The following is a 22,195-nucleotide window of genomic DNA, read 5'->3' as shown; positions in this document are numbered from 1 at the left end:
TGGCAACCCACTCCAGTATTCTAGCCTGGAGAATCCCATGGACAGAGGAGCCTGTCAGGCTACAGCCCCTAGGGCTGCAAAGAGTTGGACATGACTGAAGCAATTTACACTCATGCATGCATAAATGTAAGAGTATGGATATTTCATTGAAGTTCTGGTTTCAGTTTTCTTTTGGCTACCCAGAAGTGGGCTTGTTGGATCACTGTTGCTGTTGTTTTGTTGTTAAGTCATGTCCGACTCTTTGTGACTCTGTAAACTGTAGCCTGCCTGGCTCATCTGTCTGTTCATGGGATTTCCCAGGCAAGAATATTGGAGTGGGTTGCCATTTCCTTCTCCAGAGGATCTTCCCTAAACAGTGATCGAACCCATGTCTCCTGCATTGGCAGGCAGATTGTTTACCACTGAGCCACCAGGGAAGCCCTTGTTGGATCACATGGTGGTTCTATTTTTAATTTCTTTGGGAACCCCTATTTTTAATAGACACTGTGCCTTTTTCCATTCCCAGCTATCTTGTACAGGATTCCAGTTTCTCCACATCCTTACCATTATTTGTTATCTTTTTTTTTTATAATAGCCTCCTTAGAAGGGTTAGGTGATATCTCAGTTTCTGATTTGCATTTCTCTGATGTTTAGTGCTGGTGAGCATCTTTTCATGTACCTGTTGACCATTTGTTCTATGTCTTCTTTGGAAAAATGTCTATTCAACTCCTTAGCCCATGTTTTAATCCAATTATTAGTTTTTGTTTTGCTACTGAATTATAGGCATTCCTTCTAAATTTTGGAAACTAACTCCTTATCAGATACAGGGTCTGCAAATATTTTCTCCTGTTGTGTAGGTTGCTTTTTCACTCTGTTGATTGTGTCCTTAGCTGTGCAGAAGTTTGGGGGCTTTTATCTTACACACACAAAAGCCAGCTCAAAATGGATTATAGACTTAAACATGAGACCTGAAATGGAAAGACTCCTGGAAGAAAACATAGGAGAAAAACTTCATGATATCGGTCTTTGCAATGATTTCACAGAAATGACACCAAAAGCACAGGCAACAAAAGCAAAAATCAACACACGGGACCACATTGAGCCTGGTTTCCATTTTATTTTCTATTTTTCCAGTGTCTCTGCTGGTGACTCTGCTTTGTTGCACTTTTGAGCTTCTAGTCCCAATTATTGAGTTTTTTTCTTTACAGATGTGCCTGTTCATTTAAAAGAAGCTGTGTCTTTTTTTTCCTTTGCTCCCAAGACAGTATCCATCTTGTTTTACAAGGAATGTTATCTTCAAAGGCCTTCTTGAACCTTCACTCTGGTGTGTCTCTGTTTGGACTTTCCTGCAAAGTCCACATTCTTTGTGGCCTTGTTCTCGTACTTATCACTTAACTTCCTCTGCTCAGCTGTGCTGGCCACCTGGATGGTTCTTAAAAACTGCCAATAGACTCAGAAATCTGCACTTGCTCTTCTCAGGGCTCATGTTCTCTCTCTCATATGCCTCTTTCTCTCTCTCTGTCGTTCATCTTTTCCAACAAAGATGGTCACAAAAACCCTGAACTACTAGTGCACAAGGACTGTGGGTTAGTGGAACACCAGGGCCCTCATAATACATCAGCCAAATTCTCAGAGCTGATATAGATCAGATGTCCAGTAAGTATTGTTGAATGAATGAATGAATGCTTTGCACATGTTTTATTCCCTTCTTCTCGTCTGGGATTCCACTTTATGATAAAGACTTCTATAAAATGCCTCTCATCAGAGGTCTTTTTTCTCTGTAGTCTTTGTGGCTGTTGGAGAGATGGGATCTGTTTGAAGGCTGAGTGGGGAATAAACTTCCTAAACTTCACCCACCTGTCAAAACATTTATTGGCTTGTACCTTGCACTTAGCAATCCTCTATTGATGCTGCATTTTGAGAGCACTGAAAAGCAATAGCTGGAAAAAATAGGATGCATGTAGTCAAGATTGGAGAATCAACACCTACAATAATTTTCACAAGTTCATGAATGCCTCAGAGGTTACCATCTGCCTTTTTTAAATCCCAGGTTTCTCTACCTGTTTTACAAATAGCAAAGATACGTGCAAAGTTGTCTGTTGTTCATGCATGCGTTATTTTCACTGAAAAGCAGGTATTTTGAACAGTGGTGGCCAGAGCTACTCCCCTTTCTAAGACATCAATGATTTTATTATATTTTACACTAACCCTTTCCCACTGAGAGATTATAGAAATGACAAGAATAGCTAACATTTTTGTGCACATTCTATGTGCCAGCCATTGTGCCAAGGTCTTTTTCAGGAATTTCCTCATTTAATTCTATTAGGCAGGTAAAATTGTACTCTTCTCAGCTGAGAATTGAGAAAATTTAGATTTAGAGGGACCACTCAGGATTTACACTGTGATCTGTCACATCTCTAAGCCTCTGCTCCTAACTGCTTGGTAGGTGACCTCCTCCACTTCCTGGCATTTAGACCAACAGGATTCTCTGGCACCTGGGATCACACAGAAGTCATAGGTGGAGGTGTGGGAGGTCTTACAGTGACCCAGAACCCCCATTTCTCATGCATGTGCCTGACGTTATATTTCTAAACCGACAAAAGAAAACTAGCCGTCAAACTCACTTGGGAAATGAGTCATTAGCTGCTACAGAAATGTATGAACCTAGCCATCCTGGGAGCATAGCTGAGGTTAATCAGCTTGTGGGTCCTTTGGAGAAGAGATGGGAGGACAGAACCCAGCCCTGCCAGGCTAGAGGTCCAGGAGGAAGGGGGGTGAGGCCAGAGCAAGAAGGAATGAGGGCCAAGCAAGAGCTTCTCTTCAGCTCGGAGGATAAGAAAACTTATCTAACACCTTCTTACTGCCCCATGCTTTCAGCTTTGATCTGAAGGGAAAAAGTCGGTTCTGTGTCCAGACCAGATTCATTTTATGACCTGAGGCATATTCATCCAGGCAACTCAAGGATTACATTTTCCGACCACTACTTGAAAGCTAATTAATTTATCAAGCACTTGCCACTTTTCAAATTCTTGTTCAGAACTACCCGTAATCTTTAATTTCTAAGATGCTTTTGGTTTTGAAGTGACTTTCATTTCTCTTGGTCCACTAGAGCTTTCCTCACTTATTTTCATGTTTGAAATTTTATGGGAATACTGTGCTTCTGGATTTATTCATTTAAATTGTCAGAAGGCATGTTGTCATATGCTGAAGAAGTCCCTTCCAGTTTTGCTGTATTGATGGGGTTATTAACCCTTAACTGGCTTGAGGACTGCATCTTAATCCAGCAGTTTAGCTCAGGGCTTCCCTGAGAGCTCAGTAGGTAAAGAATCTGCCTGCAGTGCAGGAGACCCCGGTTCGGTTCCTGGGTCAGGAAGATCCCCTGGAGAAGGGATAGGCTACCCACTCCAGTATTCTTAGGCTTCCCTTGTGACTCAGCTGGTAAAGAATCCACCCGCAATGAGGGTGACCTGAGTTGGATCCCTGGGTTGGGAAGATCCCCGGAGAAGGGAAAGGCTACCCACTCCAGTATTCTGACCTAGAGAATTCCATGGACTGTACAGTCCACGGGGGTCACAAAGAGTCAGATATAACTGAGCACTTTCACTTTTCACTTTAGCTCAGGGATTAATTTTTTCAGTGATTTAAACCTCTTTTAAATTATTTTTCTTCCAGTTTTTTCAGGAGGCATATTCAGACCCATGGACCACTTGTACAAAATGAAATCATTAAATAAAATTGGAGATACATTTGACTGATGTACTTTTTACTTAAATATCATTCAGTCCCATGCAGCATTATATACACACATCATAGTAAAATAAACAAAGGGTGTTTGGGGGCGGTATTCAGTAGGTAACTTGTTCCTAAATTGACACATCCTCTCTAACCTAATGGTTTATGTGGCTGAGTGGATTAGGGACTGAGGAAAAATGAAATTAGCCTTTAGAACAAAAGAACAGACATGGTTTTTCTACTGGACTTGCTAATTCAATCTACAATTTTTGCAGAATGTCTATAGAAACCCTGTGCTGTGGTAGGTATTATTGAAGATGTGTGTTTTTAAATATTTTGTTATTTAATTTGTTTATTCATTTTGGCTGTGCTAGGTCTTCCCTGTGGCATGCGAAGTCTTAGCTGGGGCATGTGGAATCTCATTCCCCAAGCGGTTATAGAACCCAGGGCCCATGCATTAGGAGTATGGAGTCTTAGCCACTGGACCACCAGGGAAGCTGTGAGGACAAATATGTTTTAATGTAACCTTTGAATCTTGCCCTTTATGCTTTAAAAACCATCATTTCAGTTTGCATACAAGCTCTGGGCTCAATTACTGAACTCAAGTGGAGAATGGAAGACTCGCTCATGGGAGTTTGATTCTTTTTAAGAACTCAGGGTAGAAGAAATCATGGTAAGAAACAGTAACACTTATATAGAGTATATTATGTGATAGGTTCTTAACATTTGTTCAATCATTTTATCTTTGCAGCATTCATTATCCCCAATTTACAGATGAGGAAATAGCTCCAGATAAGAAACTTGCTCAAGGAAACAGAAAGATGGTCACTGAGTCTGAGTTTGATTCAAGCTTTGTCTTACTCTAACACCTGTCTTCTTACTGGTACTTTTCATATCCAATCATAAAATATAAAATTAAATAAAGTTTTGATAGCTTTTTAATATGCTCAATGCAGGAGGCCAAATAGAATAATTCAGAGTCTAAAATAGCTATTTTGCTTTGACTATTTGGCTTATTTAACTGTCTACAGTTACGAGTTAAATGGATAATTGTTAAGTCTCTAAATTACTTTAGGTTATGTGGACATAAGCCTGACACGGTCTTATTCTGACTCTAATTATATTTAATTTCATATCCCTAATAGCTCTTTGTCTGTGGCTATCCTGGAGGAGAGGGAAAGGTACATTTTGAGGATGTCTTCCATTGTGATGTTTGGTAGTCCTTAGAGCAAGACAGGTATGACCCCCTTTAAAGAAATTCCTTACAGAAAAGTCAGGCTTACAGATACAAAACAAGTCTTCTCTCTTAAAGGAATTCACCACAAATTTAATTTAATTTAATTAGTAGGTATATTTAAAATATTATTTTATAAAAAACAAGGTCCTACTGTATAGCAAAGGGACCTATATTCAATATCCTGCAATAAACCATAATAGAAAAGAACACAAACAAGAATGTGTATATGTGTGTATATATATATATTTTTAAGTGACTCACTTTTCTGTACAGCAGAAACAGAACACTGTAAATCAACTGTACTTCAATTTTTAAAAATCTAAAAAATTTTTAGATTTTAATATAGGAATTTGAATTGCACTTCTTTTTAGAAATGTATCTTTTATGCTAAGTGAGGCACATTTGTGTCTTGAATTGATCAAATATTTGTCCTTATTAAAGCACAAAACACTTCTCTTATGTGATCTCAAGCATTCTTTTAATAATTTTAAAAGCAAATAGGGACCAGTACAGAGATGAAGAGAGACATGGGTTTGAATGAGTTCACTGAGGTTTATCCAAAGGCCAGTATTTCAAATCTTCTACCACTTTGGGAGGAAATATGATAATATGCTCCCCCAACTCCTTTCCCAACTTCCAAAGAAGCATTTTGACTGGGAATTAGGTGGAATTTATTCTACATATAAGTGAAGATGTTTAAACTGTAATTGTGTGCAATTTGAAGGAAATATTCTTTCAGTGGAGTGAAAATCGACCTGCTCAGGAATATTAAAATGTACTGAGGTTCACACTTTTGTGATAATATTTTATCATTTTGAAAACTTATTCTTAATAGATGCTCACATTACATTTCAGTAAAGTGGTTTCATTTTCTTTAACAACCATTAATAGCTATTAGAGGTTAAGAAAAAAATAAGGCTTTATATAGATCATTAAAGTACACTTAAGTAATTTGTAATTGACAATTAAATCAGCATGGCAAGGCATTATCATAAGTTTGATAGATCTGCCTGTTTTAAAGAACTAAGAAGAAAGGGCTCCTTTGTAAGACATCCTACTACAGACTATTCTTGCATTTTAATTGATCACAAAGAACACATTGTCTCCATATATGTGCTTGGTAATCATCTTTTACAAGTTTCCTTTTGTGAGGATTTCTAGGCTGTGTGTGGGAGTGTGGTTCATGGGAGAAGCAGTGTCCTTGGTGAGATTTAGAATTCACAGCGACCTTTAAACCTTCATAATAAGTAAGATAAAGAGTTAGAAGCATTCCACTTTGAGAGTCCAGATTCCTCACTTTCTGTTTCCTTCTCCTCTTCCTTCATTTCTCTAAAGAATGATGAATGTGTGGTCACAAGTCTGGGTCTTCATGTTGCCATGATGATAGCCACACAGATGCGGGGTGGGGTGGGGGACGGGCATTGACCTTACCCTTTCAAACCATAGAAGAAGCATGTAGGCTATGTTTGTGTAAAATTTGTACTACCCCACCCCAGGAAATTTGTGGACTTATTCCTAGGAAATTTGTGGGGCATCCAGAAATTTTGGTTAAAAGAATTTCTATGTTTAGGTTAAAATGCAAAAACATAAACTCCATTTGAGAGGGAATTCTAATCACTGATATAGTTTTTCTCAGATGGAACATGTAAAAATTTCATAGATAATTGATTAATTCATACTTTTCTTCATCTCTTTACAACATATAGTAACAATGAAGTTTATCCATTTAGTGTAAACCTTTAAAAAGCAAAATGTGTTCTCTGTATTTTAAATGATGAAAAAGTCAAAAAAATCAAAGGCTCTCTATATATATAATTTGCTAGACTCTGAAATAGGTCAAATACCAATACAGTTTTTTTCCCCTGTAATATCTAAGAAAGGTATTTTATAATATGGACATAGTCAAGTTCTTTGTGAGTCCCACTAATCTCATAAAGATTTATCTGCCTCCTGCGTGTGTGCTCAGTCATTTCAGTCATGTCTAACTCTAACTAGCCCACCAGGCTCCTCTGTCCATGGATTCTCCAGGCAAGAATCCTGGCATAGGTTGCCATGCCCTCCTGCAGGAGATCTTCCCGACTGAGGGATGGAACCTGCATCTCCTGTGTCTCCTGCGTTGGCAAGCAGATTCTTTACCACTGAGCCACAGGGGAAACCCCATCTGCTTTGCAGTATTATTTAATTCATAGATTTTATAGGATTTCAGTTTGAGGAGGTAAATGCATCACATTAGAAGTGAATGGGGATGATGGATGATGTCTAAGTAATTTTCAAATGATTGAAACTAGTTATATGTTGGTACTCAGATGGTAGAAATTAAAAATTTTATATAACTAGGAAGGAGAAAAGAGTCTCATATAATCAGACTGAGTACCCTTATACTGTAGAATAGTTCCATGCACACTACAGGTACTCAGTGATTTTTTTTTAAATTTTATTTATGTGTTTGTTTCTGGTCTTTATTGCTTCAGGAGGGCTTTCTCTAGTGGTGGCAAGTGGGCACTACTCTCTGGTTGCGGTGCTCGGGCTTCTCTTCGTGGTGGCTTCCCTTGTTGGGGAGCTCAGTCTCTCGGGCACGAGGGCTTCGGTAGTTGCAGCTTTGGGGCTCTAGATCACAGACTCAGTGGTTGGGGCACACGGGCTTATTTGCTCCATGGCATGTGGGATCTTCCCAGATCAGGGTTTGAACCCATGTCACCTGCATTCACAGGGGGATTCTTTACTACTGAGCCACCAGAGAAGCCCTGATACTCAATGATGTTTTAAAATTAATGAATTCGAGGAGTTCCAACCACACCGGAAGTGACCATGCACACCTGTTGTGGGTAATATAACGCCAACCTCTCTGCCACGTGGCCAGCCTCGCTAGGAGGATATGTGGGAAGTGTTAGCATCAGAGTCATAATGGCCATGCTCTCCTACTGCTAAATATAATGGGTCTATATGAGTGTATTGAGGGCTTCCCAGGTGGCATTATGTTAAAGAATCTGCCTGCCAATGCAGGAGACATGAGAGACATGGGTTCGATCCCTGGGTCGGGAAGATCCCCTGAAGGAGGGCATGACAACCCACTCCAGAATTCTTGCCTGTAGAATGCAACGAACAGAGGAGCTACAGTCCATAGGGTCGCAAAAAACCAGACACACCTGGAGCACTTAGCAGGCAGGCCAAGCATGAGCGTGTGGAAGAGAGAACCCTGCGTTCAGATAAGACCCCCTGCCCTGTGGTTTCCACACAGCACAAACCCAGAGGGTAATTGGTGAAAATGTTAGGAGAATGCTGTAGAAGTGTATAAATTGTTTACTTTATGGGAAGAAGCTAAAAGTCAGGAAGAGATTTTCTGAAGGTCACCCATGGACAGCCTTCTTGGCAGTAGTGATCTTTAATTTTCAAATCCCGCCACCTCAATCTGATTCTGCTATTTGAAACATGTTTCAAGGTATTAATGAAAGAAATTAAGATTGGCAAGACCATAATGACACTTGATTGCAAAAAGCAGGCTGCAAAATGGCTGTTAACTTTAAAATGTCTGGTCATTCAGTAGTGAAAAACTAACCGATCTTCAGAGAGATTTTTTTCCATTTCTGGTAATGTGCTAAAACCTCACTAATTCAAAACAGTCTCTCCTAAAATTGGAAAACTTCCCAAACAAACTATTTTTGTAAATATTATACTAAGGCATACTTATACTACTTAGTGGAATTAAATATGTTAAATGAAAACAAATATGTCACAAAAGGGCTAGAGGATGTGTATTTTCTAAACTTTAACGTATCTAGTTACATCACTTACTTTTAAAAATTGTATCCAAAAGAATTACGTATTCTTTGGGATTTCTAGTTAAGATGGTGTTTTGACTTATGCCCTTGACATGATTCAAAGAGAGAGTACACGAAAAAAAGAAAATCCTCCACAGGCAATTATGGTTTTATGCCAAGAATAAAAAGATGTTTTTGCTTTAGGAAAATCTGTTAATATAATACATCATCTCCGTAGGTCAGCAAGAAAAAAAAAAAAAGATCTCAAAAGATAGTCAGTAAAATTAAACTCTTATTCCTCAGGCGGAGGTGGAGTGGGGGGACTCTGAGAAAACCAGGAATGAAAAGAAACTTTTAAAACTTAATAAAAGACAGCTATCTTAAACCAGTCCTTGAACGAGAGATGAGCAAGCATGCAGATTATCAACATTCATTAAATAATGGTTTGGAAGTTTGGATCATAGCAGTAAGACATGGAACTGAAATATTTTTTGAATATTTATTTACTTACTTGGCTTCACCGGGTCTTTGCTGCGACATGCAGAATCTTTAGTTACGGCATGTGAATTCTTAGCTGTGGCACGTGGCATCTAGTTCCCTGATCAGGGACCAAATTTCAGCCCCCTGCATTAGGAACATGGAGTCTTGGCCACTGGACTACCAGGGAAGTCCATGGAACTGAAATATTGACGTGACAATTAGAAACACAAAGATAAAAAAGTATGTCGTTTGCACGTGACATGCATGTCTATGACTATGATCATGAAAAAACAAGGTCATCAACTAAAGATCTCTGAGTTTGAGAAGGTAATAATAAATGTTTCAAATCTATAACTTTACCCAAATCAGTAGTAACACATGTGGAAACTATTTAAAGAAGACATTAAGTTCTCCCTGAGAGAGCAAGAAATTAAGATTTTAGTAAATTTAGAATTTACCCATGTTTCCAAGTGAAAGGAGCAAGTTCTGTATAGATGTTAAGTTTTCCCAAAGAAATTTAAGTGTCCAATTCAAATATGATTCAGAGTCTCAGTAGAACATGTTTTTTCATGAACAAGATTATTTTAAACTTTAACTTGAATTTATCTTTGCAAGAAAAGAGTAATAATTAGAGTAATGGGCATTCTAGCTGTTATAAAATAAAGCTACCAAGTGTTCCAACTTAATACAAAGAGATATCAATGTAATAAATGAGAGATTAAGTAGAACTTAATCTAATACATCAATACATGCATCATACCCCCGAAACCACTGGAAAAAAGAATGAATCATGAAACAAATGATAAAGGTAAAGCTGCCTTTTTGTAAAAGAGGGGAAACTCAGGTTGGAGTTAACTCTCCAACAAAATTCTATATGAATAAAAGAGTAAAAATTAAAACCAACAAGATATAAAGGCAACAAAGTTTAGTTTACTTTCAGAACAAGGAAGACCTTTTATGTAATAAATAAAAATATAAGGGAAATTATTGAAATAATTATATAAAAATTTTTAATTCAATACCCCAATTATTTTAATTGAAAGCAAAGTAAATGATGAATCTGGGACATATTTATAAACCTTTTTTTAAAAAGAATTGAAATACAGAAATATATAGAGACGTGCTACAGCTATCCTAAAAAATCACCAGTTTTTGACTGAGGCACAGAAACTGATCTGTCAGAAAAGAAGACAAAGGACGATAAGCTTTGGGGAAAATATTTATCTTCATTAGAAAGAAACACAAATCAAACCATGACATAATCTGCTTCACTCAACACTTTTGCAGATTTAAAATTGAAAGTCAGGGAGAGACTGGTAAACCAAGAACTCTTCTTACCTTGTGGGCAGGTATCAACTGTTGCACATCTTCTGCAAAATAATTTAGTGATTTGTATTAAATCTTAACTTAGTACTCATCGCTCAGAAGAAAGTCAGAAAAGACCACAAACATTCATGTTTCAGAATTTTCATCTCAGTGTTATGTATAAAAGTGAAAATGTAGAAACACTGCTAATATCTAGTCTTGCAAAACTAAATTATGAGACAGCAGTAAAATGAAATAACATGCAATACTTGGAAAACATTTTTCTCAAAATTATTGGGAAATTCCCTGGAGGTCCGCTGATTAGGACTTGGCCCACTCAATGCCGGGGGCCAGGGTTCGATCCCTGGTTGAGGAACTAGGACCCCATAGCCTCCACAGAGTGGCTTTAAAAAAAAAAAAAGAGCTACTAATGGGAGAAAAATAGCTCATGTTTTAAAACAAAGATTAAAAATTATATGTTCAGTACACCTCCACACGTGCATGCTGAGTCACTTCAGTCATGTCCAATTCTTTGTGACCCGGTTGACTGTAGCCCGCCAGGCTCCTCTGTCCATGGGATTCTCCAGGCAAGAATACTGGAGTGGGTTGCCATGCCCTCCTCCAGGGGATCTTCCCTACCCGGCGATAGAACCTGGATAGGATCGAATCCATGATTCTTGCATCTCCTGCATTGGCAGGCAGATTCTTTACCACTAGGGCCACCTGAGAAGCCCCAGTATACCCCTGCTTGTATACAAAAAGATGAAGTACGTGTATTGAAAATAAAAGGAAATGTACCAAAAGTTAAACAATTATTTTTCTCTAGTCATATTTAGGTGATAATTTTTCTTTTTTATACTTTTTTCTATTTCCAGGCAATATTGTGAACATGAATTGCTTTCATAATCATTAAAAACAGTAAATGTTATTTTTTAAAAGAATCATGTTCAATGCTCAAATTTTTCCTAAATCTGAGTTAATGGCATCTAAATTAAGAACATTTTAATAGTAGAGTTTTTAATAGTATAATGTTACATGCTCAGTGGGAATTCAGTATGTTATATTGATAAGTATCATTTGGAGTATTATGCTAAATATAGGCTAAAAAAGGCGATTATTTCCCAGAAATAGATAAATAATTGTTACCAAAAATGTTTGGTTTCAGCCTGAACAGCCTAGAAGTAGGATTCAATAAGTTACTCACAAATAATGAGACTGACAGGCTTGTAGTATCTATATTATCAACATGGTTTGGGTATTATTTGGGGCAGTGTGCGTTCCCAATGGTTTGTATAACCTTGGTGGGCTTACAGGTCTTCCAACATTGAGCCTTCCTTTATAGGAATGCTTTTGGTGCTTATGGCATCTTTCTGAGGTTTGTATGTGTTGTTTTCTTGTGGGTGTGTGTTGTTTTGGTGTGTGTGTGTTTTCCTATGAAATATTCCTTTTGAAGTTCAGAGCTCAAGCAGACAAGCCTGAGTTTGGCGGGTGTGGCTTTCAAATGCATAAAATAGCAGCTTTAATCTCACGTTCTGATTGACACCAAACAAAATGCAGACTAGTTCTTTGTTCTCCAAAACACAGTGGAGTGTGTGCACATGTGTCGGTGTTGGCTGTGCACACGTGTGTGCATGCCCGTGTGTGTATTTGTGTGCACATCTATGGATTTGAAAAGTTGAATGGCAGACTAGTGCATTTGGCATCCCTCAAGCTGTGACTCATGAGGAGCAGTTCTGATGTCACAGAGAAGGTGACAGAAGTCTCTGTTGGGAGGACTGCTGCTGTGGAGACCTGCTTTCATCTCCCCAGTGCGTTGGCCCAGGCTGCACAGACCTCCGGTGACCAGGCTGCGAGCTTCACATATGGCATCACACCAGCCTCTCAACAATAATAGCAAACGGTAATGATCCATGGGGTCTATAAACTGACTACATCAGACTAGATAATTACACGGGGACAAGGTTACCTGAAGGAAGAGTAGGAAAGTTTTACTTCCCAGTAATTTTGTTTCCTTGATTTTCTCTTTTTTGGAGGCGGTTCTGGCTCTTCATCTTTTGTCAATTCCCTTACTATGTGTGGCTACAGACAGGCGCTGTGGCTTTTATTGTCAGCCGCCCTCAGAGACTCAGGAGAGTTCAGAGTAGGAGAAAATGCTCTTCAAAGATACTGAGTCACATGGAACCTCTGTGGCTAGTTGAACATTTGATCATCTGAAAATAAAAGGCAGCTAAGTTTGTATCGCGTGATTGTGCTTAGACCACAGTAGGCTGACACCTACTCACTTACCACACTCACTCCCTCCTTTCCATTCTGTCCACCTCTTAGTTTCTCCTTCCACGGGACACCCCTGTGCCATGCCTCTCTTCATTCTGGTTCTTTGATTATTTAGTCATTTGTTTGTTTCTTCTAGGATACAAAGAACCTTCATTGAGCACCTCCTATCTATAGGGCATCTTAGTAGGCACTGGAGAAATAGCAATTATCATCACGGTCCCTCGTCTCAAGGAACCAATGAATAGTAATTTACTAGTCAGTTGCTGCGATAAGGTTGCATGCAAATGCTTCTGCAGTACAGTGGTTTGCAACAGTACACATTTATTCATGCACAATGAGGCTGCAGGTCAATGTTAGTTTGGCGGAGGTTGGCTGGGTGGCTCTCTTTCAGGCTGTGATTCAGCTGTGCTTGGCTCCACAATGTTTTTTGGGCTCAGATCTTCTCCGTGTATATTTGTCCTGAGGCTCAGGTGGAAGGGGCAGCAGTTCCCTGGGGCATGCTTCTCTCATGGCAGGTCCCAGAGTGTCAACACCCCATTATACCACACAAGCACGTTCAATATAACGCCTGCTAATGTTTCAATAGCTGAGGCAAGTCATATTGTCAAGTCCAATGTCAATGGAGTGGAGAAAGGTATTTTAGCCATTCTAGTGCGTGACAAGGTCACATGATAGAGGGAAGGCATGAAGAATTTGCAAGGTAGTTAATTTACAATAACAACTGTGGCATTAAAGTATGTTAAATGGTACAAGAGAAATGTATTGAAGATATAGAGGAAGGATAGGGACATATCTCTGGGAGGGCTAGGTGCATCAGTCAGGATTCAACCAGAGAAGCAGATCCAGTAGGATAGATAGATAGGTGATGGATGATTAGAGAGACAAAAGACAGACAGATAGACAGACAGACAGGTAGATGATGGATGGATGGGTGGAAAGAGAGATACATGGATAGATGGATGGAAAGATACATAGATAGGTGATGTATGGATGGAAAGATAGAAGATATTAGATTATAGATAGAGTTTAGATAATAGAAAATAGTTGATATAAGGTGGATAATAAATGGATGGATGGAGGGAAGGAAGAAAAGGAAAGAAAAGAAAAAGAAAGTGGATAGATTGATTGAGGACTACATAAATAGATGATACATGGATGGTAGTTAGATGCATAGATATATAGTTCTTACAAGGATTTGACTTTAGTAATTGTGGCAGTAGGTTAAGCAGTCTCTGTAAGGCTTTTTTGCATCAGATATGGAACTTGATGTCCACAAGCCAAACAGCTAAAGAAGGGAAAATATATGTACAGTTGGAGCAACCCAGGGCAAGCTAGAACCTCAAACACCGCATGTTGTTTTCAAGGAGAGACTAAAACATAGGTCAGTTCTTGTTGCCTCTGCCTGGGAGCCTTGGGGACAGAGGTCAACACACATACCTGGCCCAGGAGTCAGGGGCCTTCCAGAAGATTGGGAAGGCAGAGCTGCCGCTTGTCACAAGGAGGCCAGTCAGCATATCAGCATGCATGTGTGCAAGCTGCAAAATGCTGTTTCTCTTCTGGCCCACATATCTCCCAGGACTATCCCTGTGGCTCACTCCAACAGTTTATTAAAAGAAAGTTATTTTTGTAGTTGCAGTGTTTTTGTCTTTCTCTTGTTCCACTGAAATTTCAGTCTGATTATTTTTATATTCTGTTGGACACATCATGGCATACCTATCAGCTACCAGCTGCCAGACTAGTTTTTCAGTTTCCCATCGACATGTTCAAAAAGGATGCTCATTTCCTGATCCAGAAAGTACATTGAATCTTCATTTCTTCTGATCTGTGGAATCCAGACCCCTTGCTCCATTGGTGACATTCATAATCTGGCCTCCCTCTTCCTCATTTCTTTTCTTTCCCCACATTTGTCAGTATCTGTGTTTTTCTATTCAGACTTTCTCTTCACTGACTCCTACGTGAACTCTCCGCACGCTGGTTCCCGCCACTAGGGGTGTCCTCACCCTTTGACTCCATGTCCTGCCCAAATGCAAGTGGATTCTTCAAGATGCCCTCAACTCTATTCCTCCAGGAAAGGCTCTCAGATCATTCCAGCCACTCTAACCTCTCTTTCTTGGAACTCTTAGGGATAATGAAACATGCCCACAGTAGACACGATATTGTTCTTTGTTTCACATAGTTCTGTCTTTCTAACACGATTATACATTCACTGAGGACAGGGGCCATGACTGGTACCTCTCTTGAATTCAGTTTTAGATAACTAGCATATTGGTTAGTTCCAAAGTCAGGTCCTACTCTTTGCAACCCCATGGACTGCAGCCTGCCAAGCTCCTCTGTCCATCAGATTTCCCAGGCAAGAATACTGGAGCACGTTGCCATTTCCTTCTCCAAGGGATCTTGCCAACCCAGGGATTGAACCTGTGTCTCCTGCATTGAAAGCAGATTCATTACCACTGAGTCACCAGAGAAGCCCCAAGTAGCATGTTAGTCCCTCAAAAACAAAAAATCTGCTTGGTTTATGTCATCACAATGTTGTGCTTTAAAAAAACCAAAAAACAAAAGTGGGACTTATTATGACATCTGTGTATTTCCTTTGCTACTGAGATGATGTCCTCGCCTTATTCATGGATTCAGCCAGACGGCCAGCAAGTATTTTTTGAGTCCCTATTTTTGTGCTCAGCAGTTGTTAAAGTCAGGTCCTGGAGGATATGCAGAAATAAATCTGGTGAGGGGATGGAGAGAACTGGGAGAGTTTTACACGTGTCAGAAACAACATGGACAATAGCACAGAGGCAAGAGAAATCATATATACACGAGGACTTGAAAGAAGTTCATGGTGCAGAGAGTGTAGTGTGTCCGCTGAGACAACCTGCGAGATGAGGTTGAAGATGTGGCTGGGTTTTATGAACCATATTTTGTGGCTTAGACTTCATCGTAGGGACAAGGGGAAAGCTCTGATGAGCTTTAAGTTGTGGCAACTAGTGACCACTTTTTGATATTAGAGACTTGCGTGCATTTGTGCTAAATTGCTTTAGTTACGTCTGACTCTGTGACTCTATGGACCATAGCCCACCAGGCTCCTCTCTCCATGGGATTCTCCAGGCAGGAATACTAGAGTGGGTTGCTGTGCCCTCCTCCAGGGGATCTTCCCAAGCCAGGGATCAAACCCATATCTCTTATGTCTCCTGCGTTGCAGGTGTGTTCTTTACCACCAGTGCCACCTGGGAAGCCCATTAGAGACTTAACTCTGCTGAAATGTATGGCATGAATCAGAGAGTAGAGATGGAGGATTCCTAAGGACTGGGAGAGCCTGGATTAGGAGATCATAGATGGTGATAAACCACTCAGTATCACAGGAATCCAAGTCTGTGCCCCGACCAGTAATGCTGAAGAAGCTGAAGTTGAACGATTCTATGAAGACCTACAAGACCTCTAGAACTAACAACCCAAAATGATGTCCTTTTCATTATAGGGGACTGGAATGCAGAAGTAGGAAGTCAAGAGATACCTGGAGTAAGAGGCCAATTTGGCCATGGAGTACAGAATGAAGCAGGGCAAAGGCTAATAGAGTTTTGCCAAGAGAACGCACTGGTCATAGCAAACACCCTCTTGCAACAACACAAGAGAAGACTCTACACATGGACATCACCAGATGGTCAATACCAAAATCAGATTGATTATATACTTTGCAGCCAAAGATGGAGACACTCTATACAGTCAGCAAAAAAAAAAAAAAACTGGGAGCTGACTGTGGCTCAAATCATGAACTCCTTATTGATAAATTCAGACTTAAATTGAAGAAAGTAGGGAAAACCTCTAGACCATTCAGGTATGACCTAAATCAAATCCCTTACGATTATACAGTGGAAATGACAAATAGATTCAAGTGATTAGATCTGATAGACAGTGCCAGAAGAACTATGCATGGAGGTTCGTGACACTGTACAGAAGACAGGAATCAAGATCATCCCCAAGAAAAAGAAATGTAAAAAAGCAAAATGGCTATCTGAGGAGGGCTTACAAATAGCTGTGAAAAGAAGTGAAAAGCAAAGGAGAAAAGGAAAGATATATCCATTTGAATGCAGAGTTCCAAAGAATAGCAAGGAGATAAGAAAGCCTTCCTCAGCGATCAGTGCAAAGAAATAGACGAAAACAATAGAATGGGAAAGACCAGAGATCTCCTGAAGAAAATCAGAGATACCAAGGGAACATTTCTTGCAAAGATGGGCACAATAAAGGACAGAAATGGTAGGGACCTAACAGACGCAGAAGATATTAAGAAGAGGTGGCAAGAATACACAGAAGAACTATACAAAAAAGATCTTCATGACCCAGATAATAAGGATGGTATGATCACCAACCTAGAGCCAGACATCCTAGAATGTGAAATCAAGTGGACCTTAGGAAGCATCACTATGAACAAAGCTAGTGGAGGTGATGGAATTCCAGTTGAGCTATTTCAAATCCTAAAAGATGATGCTGTGAAAGTTCTACACTCAGTATGCCAGCAAATTTGGAAAACTCAGCAGTGGCCACAGGACTGGAAAAGGTCACTTTTCATTCCAATCCCAAAGAAAGGCAATGCCAAAGAATGCTCAAACTACTGCACAATTGCACTCATCTCACACGCTAGTAAAGTAATGCTCAAAATTCTCCAAGCCAGGCTTCAACAGTACGTGAACCATGAACTTCCAGATGTTCAAGCTGGATTTAGAAAAGGCAGAGGAACCAGAGATGAAATTGCCAACATCTGTTGGATCATCAAAAAAGCAACAGGGTTCCAGAAAAATATCTATTTCTGCTTTATTGACTATGCCAAAACCTTTCACTGTGTGGACCACAGCAAACTCTGGAAAAATCTTTAAGAGATCGGAATACCAGACCACCTGACCTGCCTCTTGAGAAATCTGTATCCAGGTCAGGAGGCAACAGTTAGAACTGGACATAGAACAACAGACTGGTTCCAGTAGGAGAAGGAGTACGTCAAGGCTGTATATTGTCACCCTGCTTATTTAACTTATATGCAGGGTACATCATGAGAAATGCCAGACTGAATGAAGCACAAACTGGAATCAAGATTGCTGGGAGAAATATCAATAACCTCAGATTTTCAGGTGACACCACCCTTATGGCAGAAACCAAAAACTACCTAAAGAGCCTCTTGATGAAAGTGAAAGAGGAGAGTGAAAAAGTCAGCTTAAAACTCAATATTCAGAAAACTAAGATCATGGCATCTGGTCCCATCACTTCATGGCAAATAGATGGGAAAACAGTGGAAACCGTGTCAGACTTTGTGTTTTTGGGCTCCAAAATCACTGAAGATGGTGACTGCAGCCATGAAATTAAAAGACACTTACTCCTTGGAAGGAAAGTTATGACCAATCTAGGCAGCATATTAAGAAGCAGAGACATTACTTTGGCAACAAAGGTCCATCTAGTAAAAGCTATGGTTTTTCCAGTGGTCATGTATGGATGTGAGAGTTGGACTGTAAAGGAAGCTGAGTGCCAAAGAATTGATGCTTTTGAACTGTGGTGTTGGAGAAGACTCTTGAGAGTCCCTTGGACTGCAAGGAGATCCAACCAGTCCATCCTAAAGAAAATCAGCCCTGAATTTTCTTTGGAAGGACTGATGCTGAAGCTGAAACTCCAATACTCTGGCCACCTGATGTGAAGAACCTACTCATTTGAAAAGACCCTGATGCTGGGAAAGATTGAAGGTGGGAGCCAAAGGGGACGACAGAGGATGAGATGGTTGGATGCCATCACTGACGCGATGGACATGAGTTTGAGTAAACTCCGGGAGTTGGTAATGGACAGGGAGGCCTGGCATGCTGCAGTCCATGGGGTCGCAGAGTCGGACATGACTGAGCGACTGAAGTGAACTGACTGAGTTGATGAGCAGTAGATGGGTTCTAGAGAAAGTCTGGTTCAGTTGACTCACTGTCTCCCTGGCAGGTTTTACTCACAAACATTCTAATTCCTGTATGTTTATATTCACTCAATCACACTTTGGCTATGGAATTAAAAGCGGATGCAAGGTTTAGTTGAATGGGTCTATTTGCATCGCGTCTGTTCACTCTGTGAATTCTCAGGGAGCATTTATGGGTCATTTTTTCTAAGTGTGTGATACTCCACTCAAAAGTTTAAAACCCTTGACCCCAGAATATGCTCCCCAAGTCCTGAGTTTATAATTCCTTATAACTTTTGGAATCCCAGTCTGGCGAAATGCACAGCCATATTCAAAAACTGCTTTTGCTGTTGCCTTTTTGAACTGGTGGACCCAGCCAGCCTATGGGAGCATGCGAGTTTGCTCTGCATAACTGCTTTCCTGTTCTGCAAGCTAACTGCAGACCCCCAGCCCCCGCCCCTCCCTTCTTGGTATTTTAGTTGTGCCTTCAAGGAGATGGTGACCAAGAGCAGGGCACTTGTCACTGCCATCTCAAATTCAGGACAAGTAGCTGAATGTTGGGCTAGGGTCAGGCTGGAGCAAGCAAGGATTTGATCCAAAACCTCTTGAATTGGATCACTTCCCCCCCGACCTCGCCCCTACCTGCATCTCCAGTGAGTATACAGGTGTGAAAGCAGCCTACTTCCTCCATTTAAAATCAGGCTGCCTGCTAGAGTTACTGCCCCAGTTCTCAACTGATTCCTGAAACTTTCTGAATCTTCCTACATCGGATTTGCACTGCCCTGCTTTTCTCACTTAGTATCTAAACATATAACTCATGATTTCATTTACGGCAGGAAAGGTAACTCAAAACCTCATATACATGTGTTTTCTCTCTCCTTCCAGATTTAAGCTCCTTAGTGATGGGGTCAACCCTGTCTTTCAGAGGAGCATCTTTCTTTGCCTCTCTCCTCCAATTCTGGTCTGCCTGGGATTCTGGTCTTGGTCCCGTTCTCATTCCTTGCCCTTGATACTCCTGCAGTGGTTCTAACTGTTCCCTCTGCTTGGAAGACCCAGCTGCAGGGGTCTCCAGCTCAGCTCATCCCCAGTGAAACTGACCATCTTCCCCATCCACCCTGTTCTGCTCTTTGGGGTTTCCATTCACTTAGCAGTGTTGTCATTTGCTAGATTTTCCAGGTTAAAAAAATCAGGATTTTCTTTGACTCAGCCCTTTTCTTCATTCCATCCATTCAGTTATTCTTATAGTGGCTTGACCCCCTCTTCTCCCCCAGTCCTTACCACCTGGACCATGTAAGACAGTGAAAAGAGCTGAGTCCCACCCCCCCATCTTTGCCAGTTTCACTGTACTTGTCGGCTTGGGCCTCTCTTGACCTCCCAGGCACCCATGTCCTCATCTGTGTTATGTGGATGATAATAGCAATTTACTGAATTGCTCTAGTAATTGAGTGATTTGATCTTACGTGGAGGCCCTCAATCCCAGCCAGTAGGCAGTGGTCCGTGAGTAGGAGACCCATCTTGCCGGCCACGTGGCCTCATAGCTATACAGCGGCTCCCCTGCCATCTCCCTGACTCCACGCTCTTCTCTGTTTCGGGGTCATGCTGAAACCAGGGTCATTTTTCCAGAGCCAGAGCCACTTAAAATCTTTCACGGCTTCAGACAGCCAGGTTTCAGTCCAGGGTGCAGTGTCCCTCCTCCCTCGACTTGGGGCCACTCTCTGCCTCGTCCTCCTTTGGCCTCTAGGAACTTTCCTTTGATGATCACGACCTAGCCATGTTCTCTGTGCATTTCTGGTACCCACCGTAACAGTATTTAATCGTGACGGGAATAGAGAGGTCAATGTCAAGTTTTGTGTCAATCCCTGCAATAAAGAACAAAATCAAGCTAATTCACTTTTGAAAGTGAGGAGACATCTCATTAGGAATTGCCTTGAGAATATGTCTATGGTCTTTAATAGCATTTACTGTTTTGTTTTTAACAGCAGGTGGAGGATGAAGCTTTATAAGGGGATGTTGTTATTTTAGTCGCTAAGTTCTGTCTGACTCTTTTGCAATCCCATGGACTGTAGCCCACCAGGCTCCTCTGTCCATGGGATTTCCCAGGCAAGAATACTAGAATGGGTTGCCATTTCTTTTGCCAGGGGATCTTCCCAATCCGCAGATCAAGCCTGTGTCTCCTGCTTGGTAGGCAGATTTTTACCACTGAGCCACTTAATAAGGGAATGTGCATGCTGTGCTAAGTCACTTTAGTCGTGTCCGATTCTTTGTGACCCTGTGGACTGTCACCCACCAGTGCCCTCTCTCCATGGGACTCTCCAGGCAAGAATACTGGAGTGGGTTGCCATGCCCTTCTCCAGGGGATCTTCCCAATAAGGGAATAGCTTGCTGTAAATCCCTGGGGATCATGGGAACTGACAGGGAAGGAGGACAGGACTACACATGGTGAAAGGGGTGACCTACCAATATGTATAAAGAGTTAAATATGGGAAACAGGTTGACTGAAAATGAATGAAGCAAAAATTAGACTGATTCTGATGTCGGTTCCCTGCCCATAAAGACATTTGCTTTTTCCAAGATACCCCACAAATCACCCTCCAACTCCCAATGCTCTTAATTCTGAAAGTTTTGTCAACTCATTTCATCCTCAGTGCCTGGTCCTCAATTCAGTTTAGTCGCTCACTGTGTCCGACTCTTTGCGACCCCATGGACTGCAGCACGCCAGGCTTCTCTGTCCATCACCAACTCCCAGACTTTACTCACTCATGTCCACTGAGGCAGAGATGCCATCCAACCATCTCATTCTCTGTCATCCCCTTCTCCTGCCTTCAATCTTTCGCAGTATCAGGGTCTTTTCAAATAAGTCGGTTCTTCACCTCAGGTAGCCAAAGTACTGGAGTTTCAGCTTCAGCATCAGTCCTTCCAGAAAATTCAGGACTGATTTTCTTTAAGATTGACAGGTTGGATCTCCTTGCAGTCCAAGGGACTCTCAAGAGTCTTCTCCAACACCACAGTTCAAAAGCATCAATTCTTCGGCGCTAAGCTTTCTTTATATCCAACTTTCACGTCCATACATGACTACGGGAAAAACCATAGCTTTGACTAGACGGACCTTTGTTGGCAAAGTAATGTCTCAAATTTTAATATGCTGTCTAGGTTTGTCATAGCTTTTCTTCCAAGGGGCAATTTCGTGGCTTCAGTCACCATCTGCAGTCATTTTGGAGCCCCCAAAAATAAAGTCTGACACTGTTTCCACTGTTTTCCCATCTATATGCCATGAAGTAATGGGACCAGATGCCATGATCTTAGTTTTCTGAATATTGAGTTTTAAGCCAACTTTTTCACTCTCCTCTTTCACTTTCATCAAGAGACTCTTTAGTTCTTCTTTGCTTTCTGGCATAAGGGTGGTGTCATCTGCATTTCTGAGGTTATTGATATTTCTCCTGGCAATTTTGATTCCAGCTTGTGTTTCATCCAACCCGGCATTTCTCTTGATGTACTCTGCATATAAGTTAAATAAGCAGGGTGACA

At 40.8% G+C, this 22,195-nt stretch overlaps 1 protein-coding gene and 1 long non-coding RNA gene across 3 annotated transcripts in view; one reads left to right on the top strand and one right to left on the bottom strand.

The window, feature by feature from the left end:
• The window catches only part of CELF2 (CUGBP Elav-like family member 2), a 547,972-nt gene that overhangs the window by 191,406 nt on the left and 334,371 nt on the right, over positions 1–22,195 (top strand). The window lies entirely within an intron of this gene.
• LOC122448439 lies at positions 1,797–10,655 on the bottom strand. The gene is made up of 3 exons (XR_006271612.1): positions 10,525–10,655; positions 9,218–9,384; positions 1,797–1,919 (listed from the first exon to the last, which is right to left on the bottom strand). It is a non-coding gene; the product is annotated as an uncharacterized LOC122448439 (long non-coding RNA).

Source organism: Cervus canadensis, chromosome 10 (assembly GCF_019320065.1).
Source record: "Cervus canadensis isolate Bull #8, Minnesota chromosome 10, ASM1932006v1, whole genome shotgun sequence".
Classification (NCBI taxonomy): Eukaryota; Metazoa; Chordata; class Mammalia; order Artiodactyla; family Cervidae; genus Cervus; species Cervus canadensis.
Note: the sequence above shows the minus strand (reverse complement) of the source record. Positions and strands in the feature narration are given on the sequence as shown.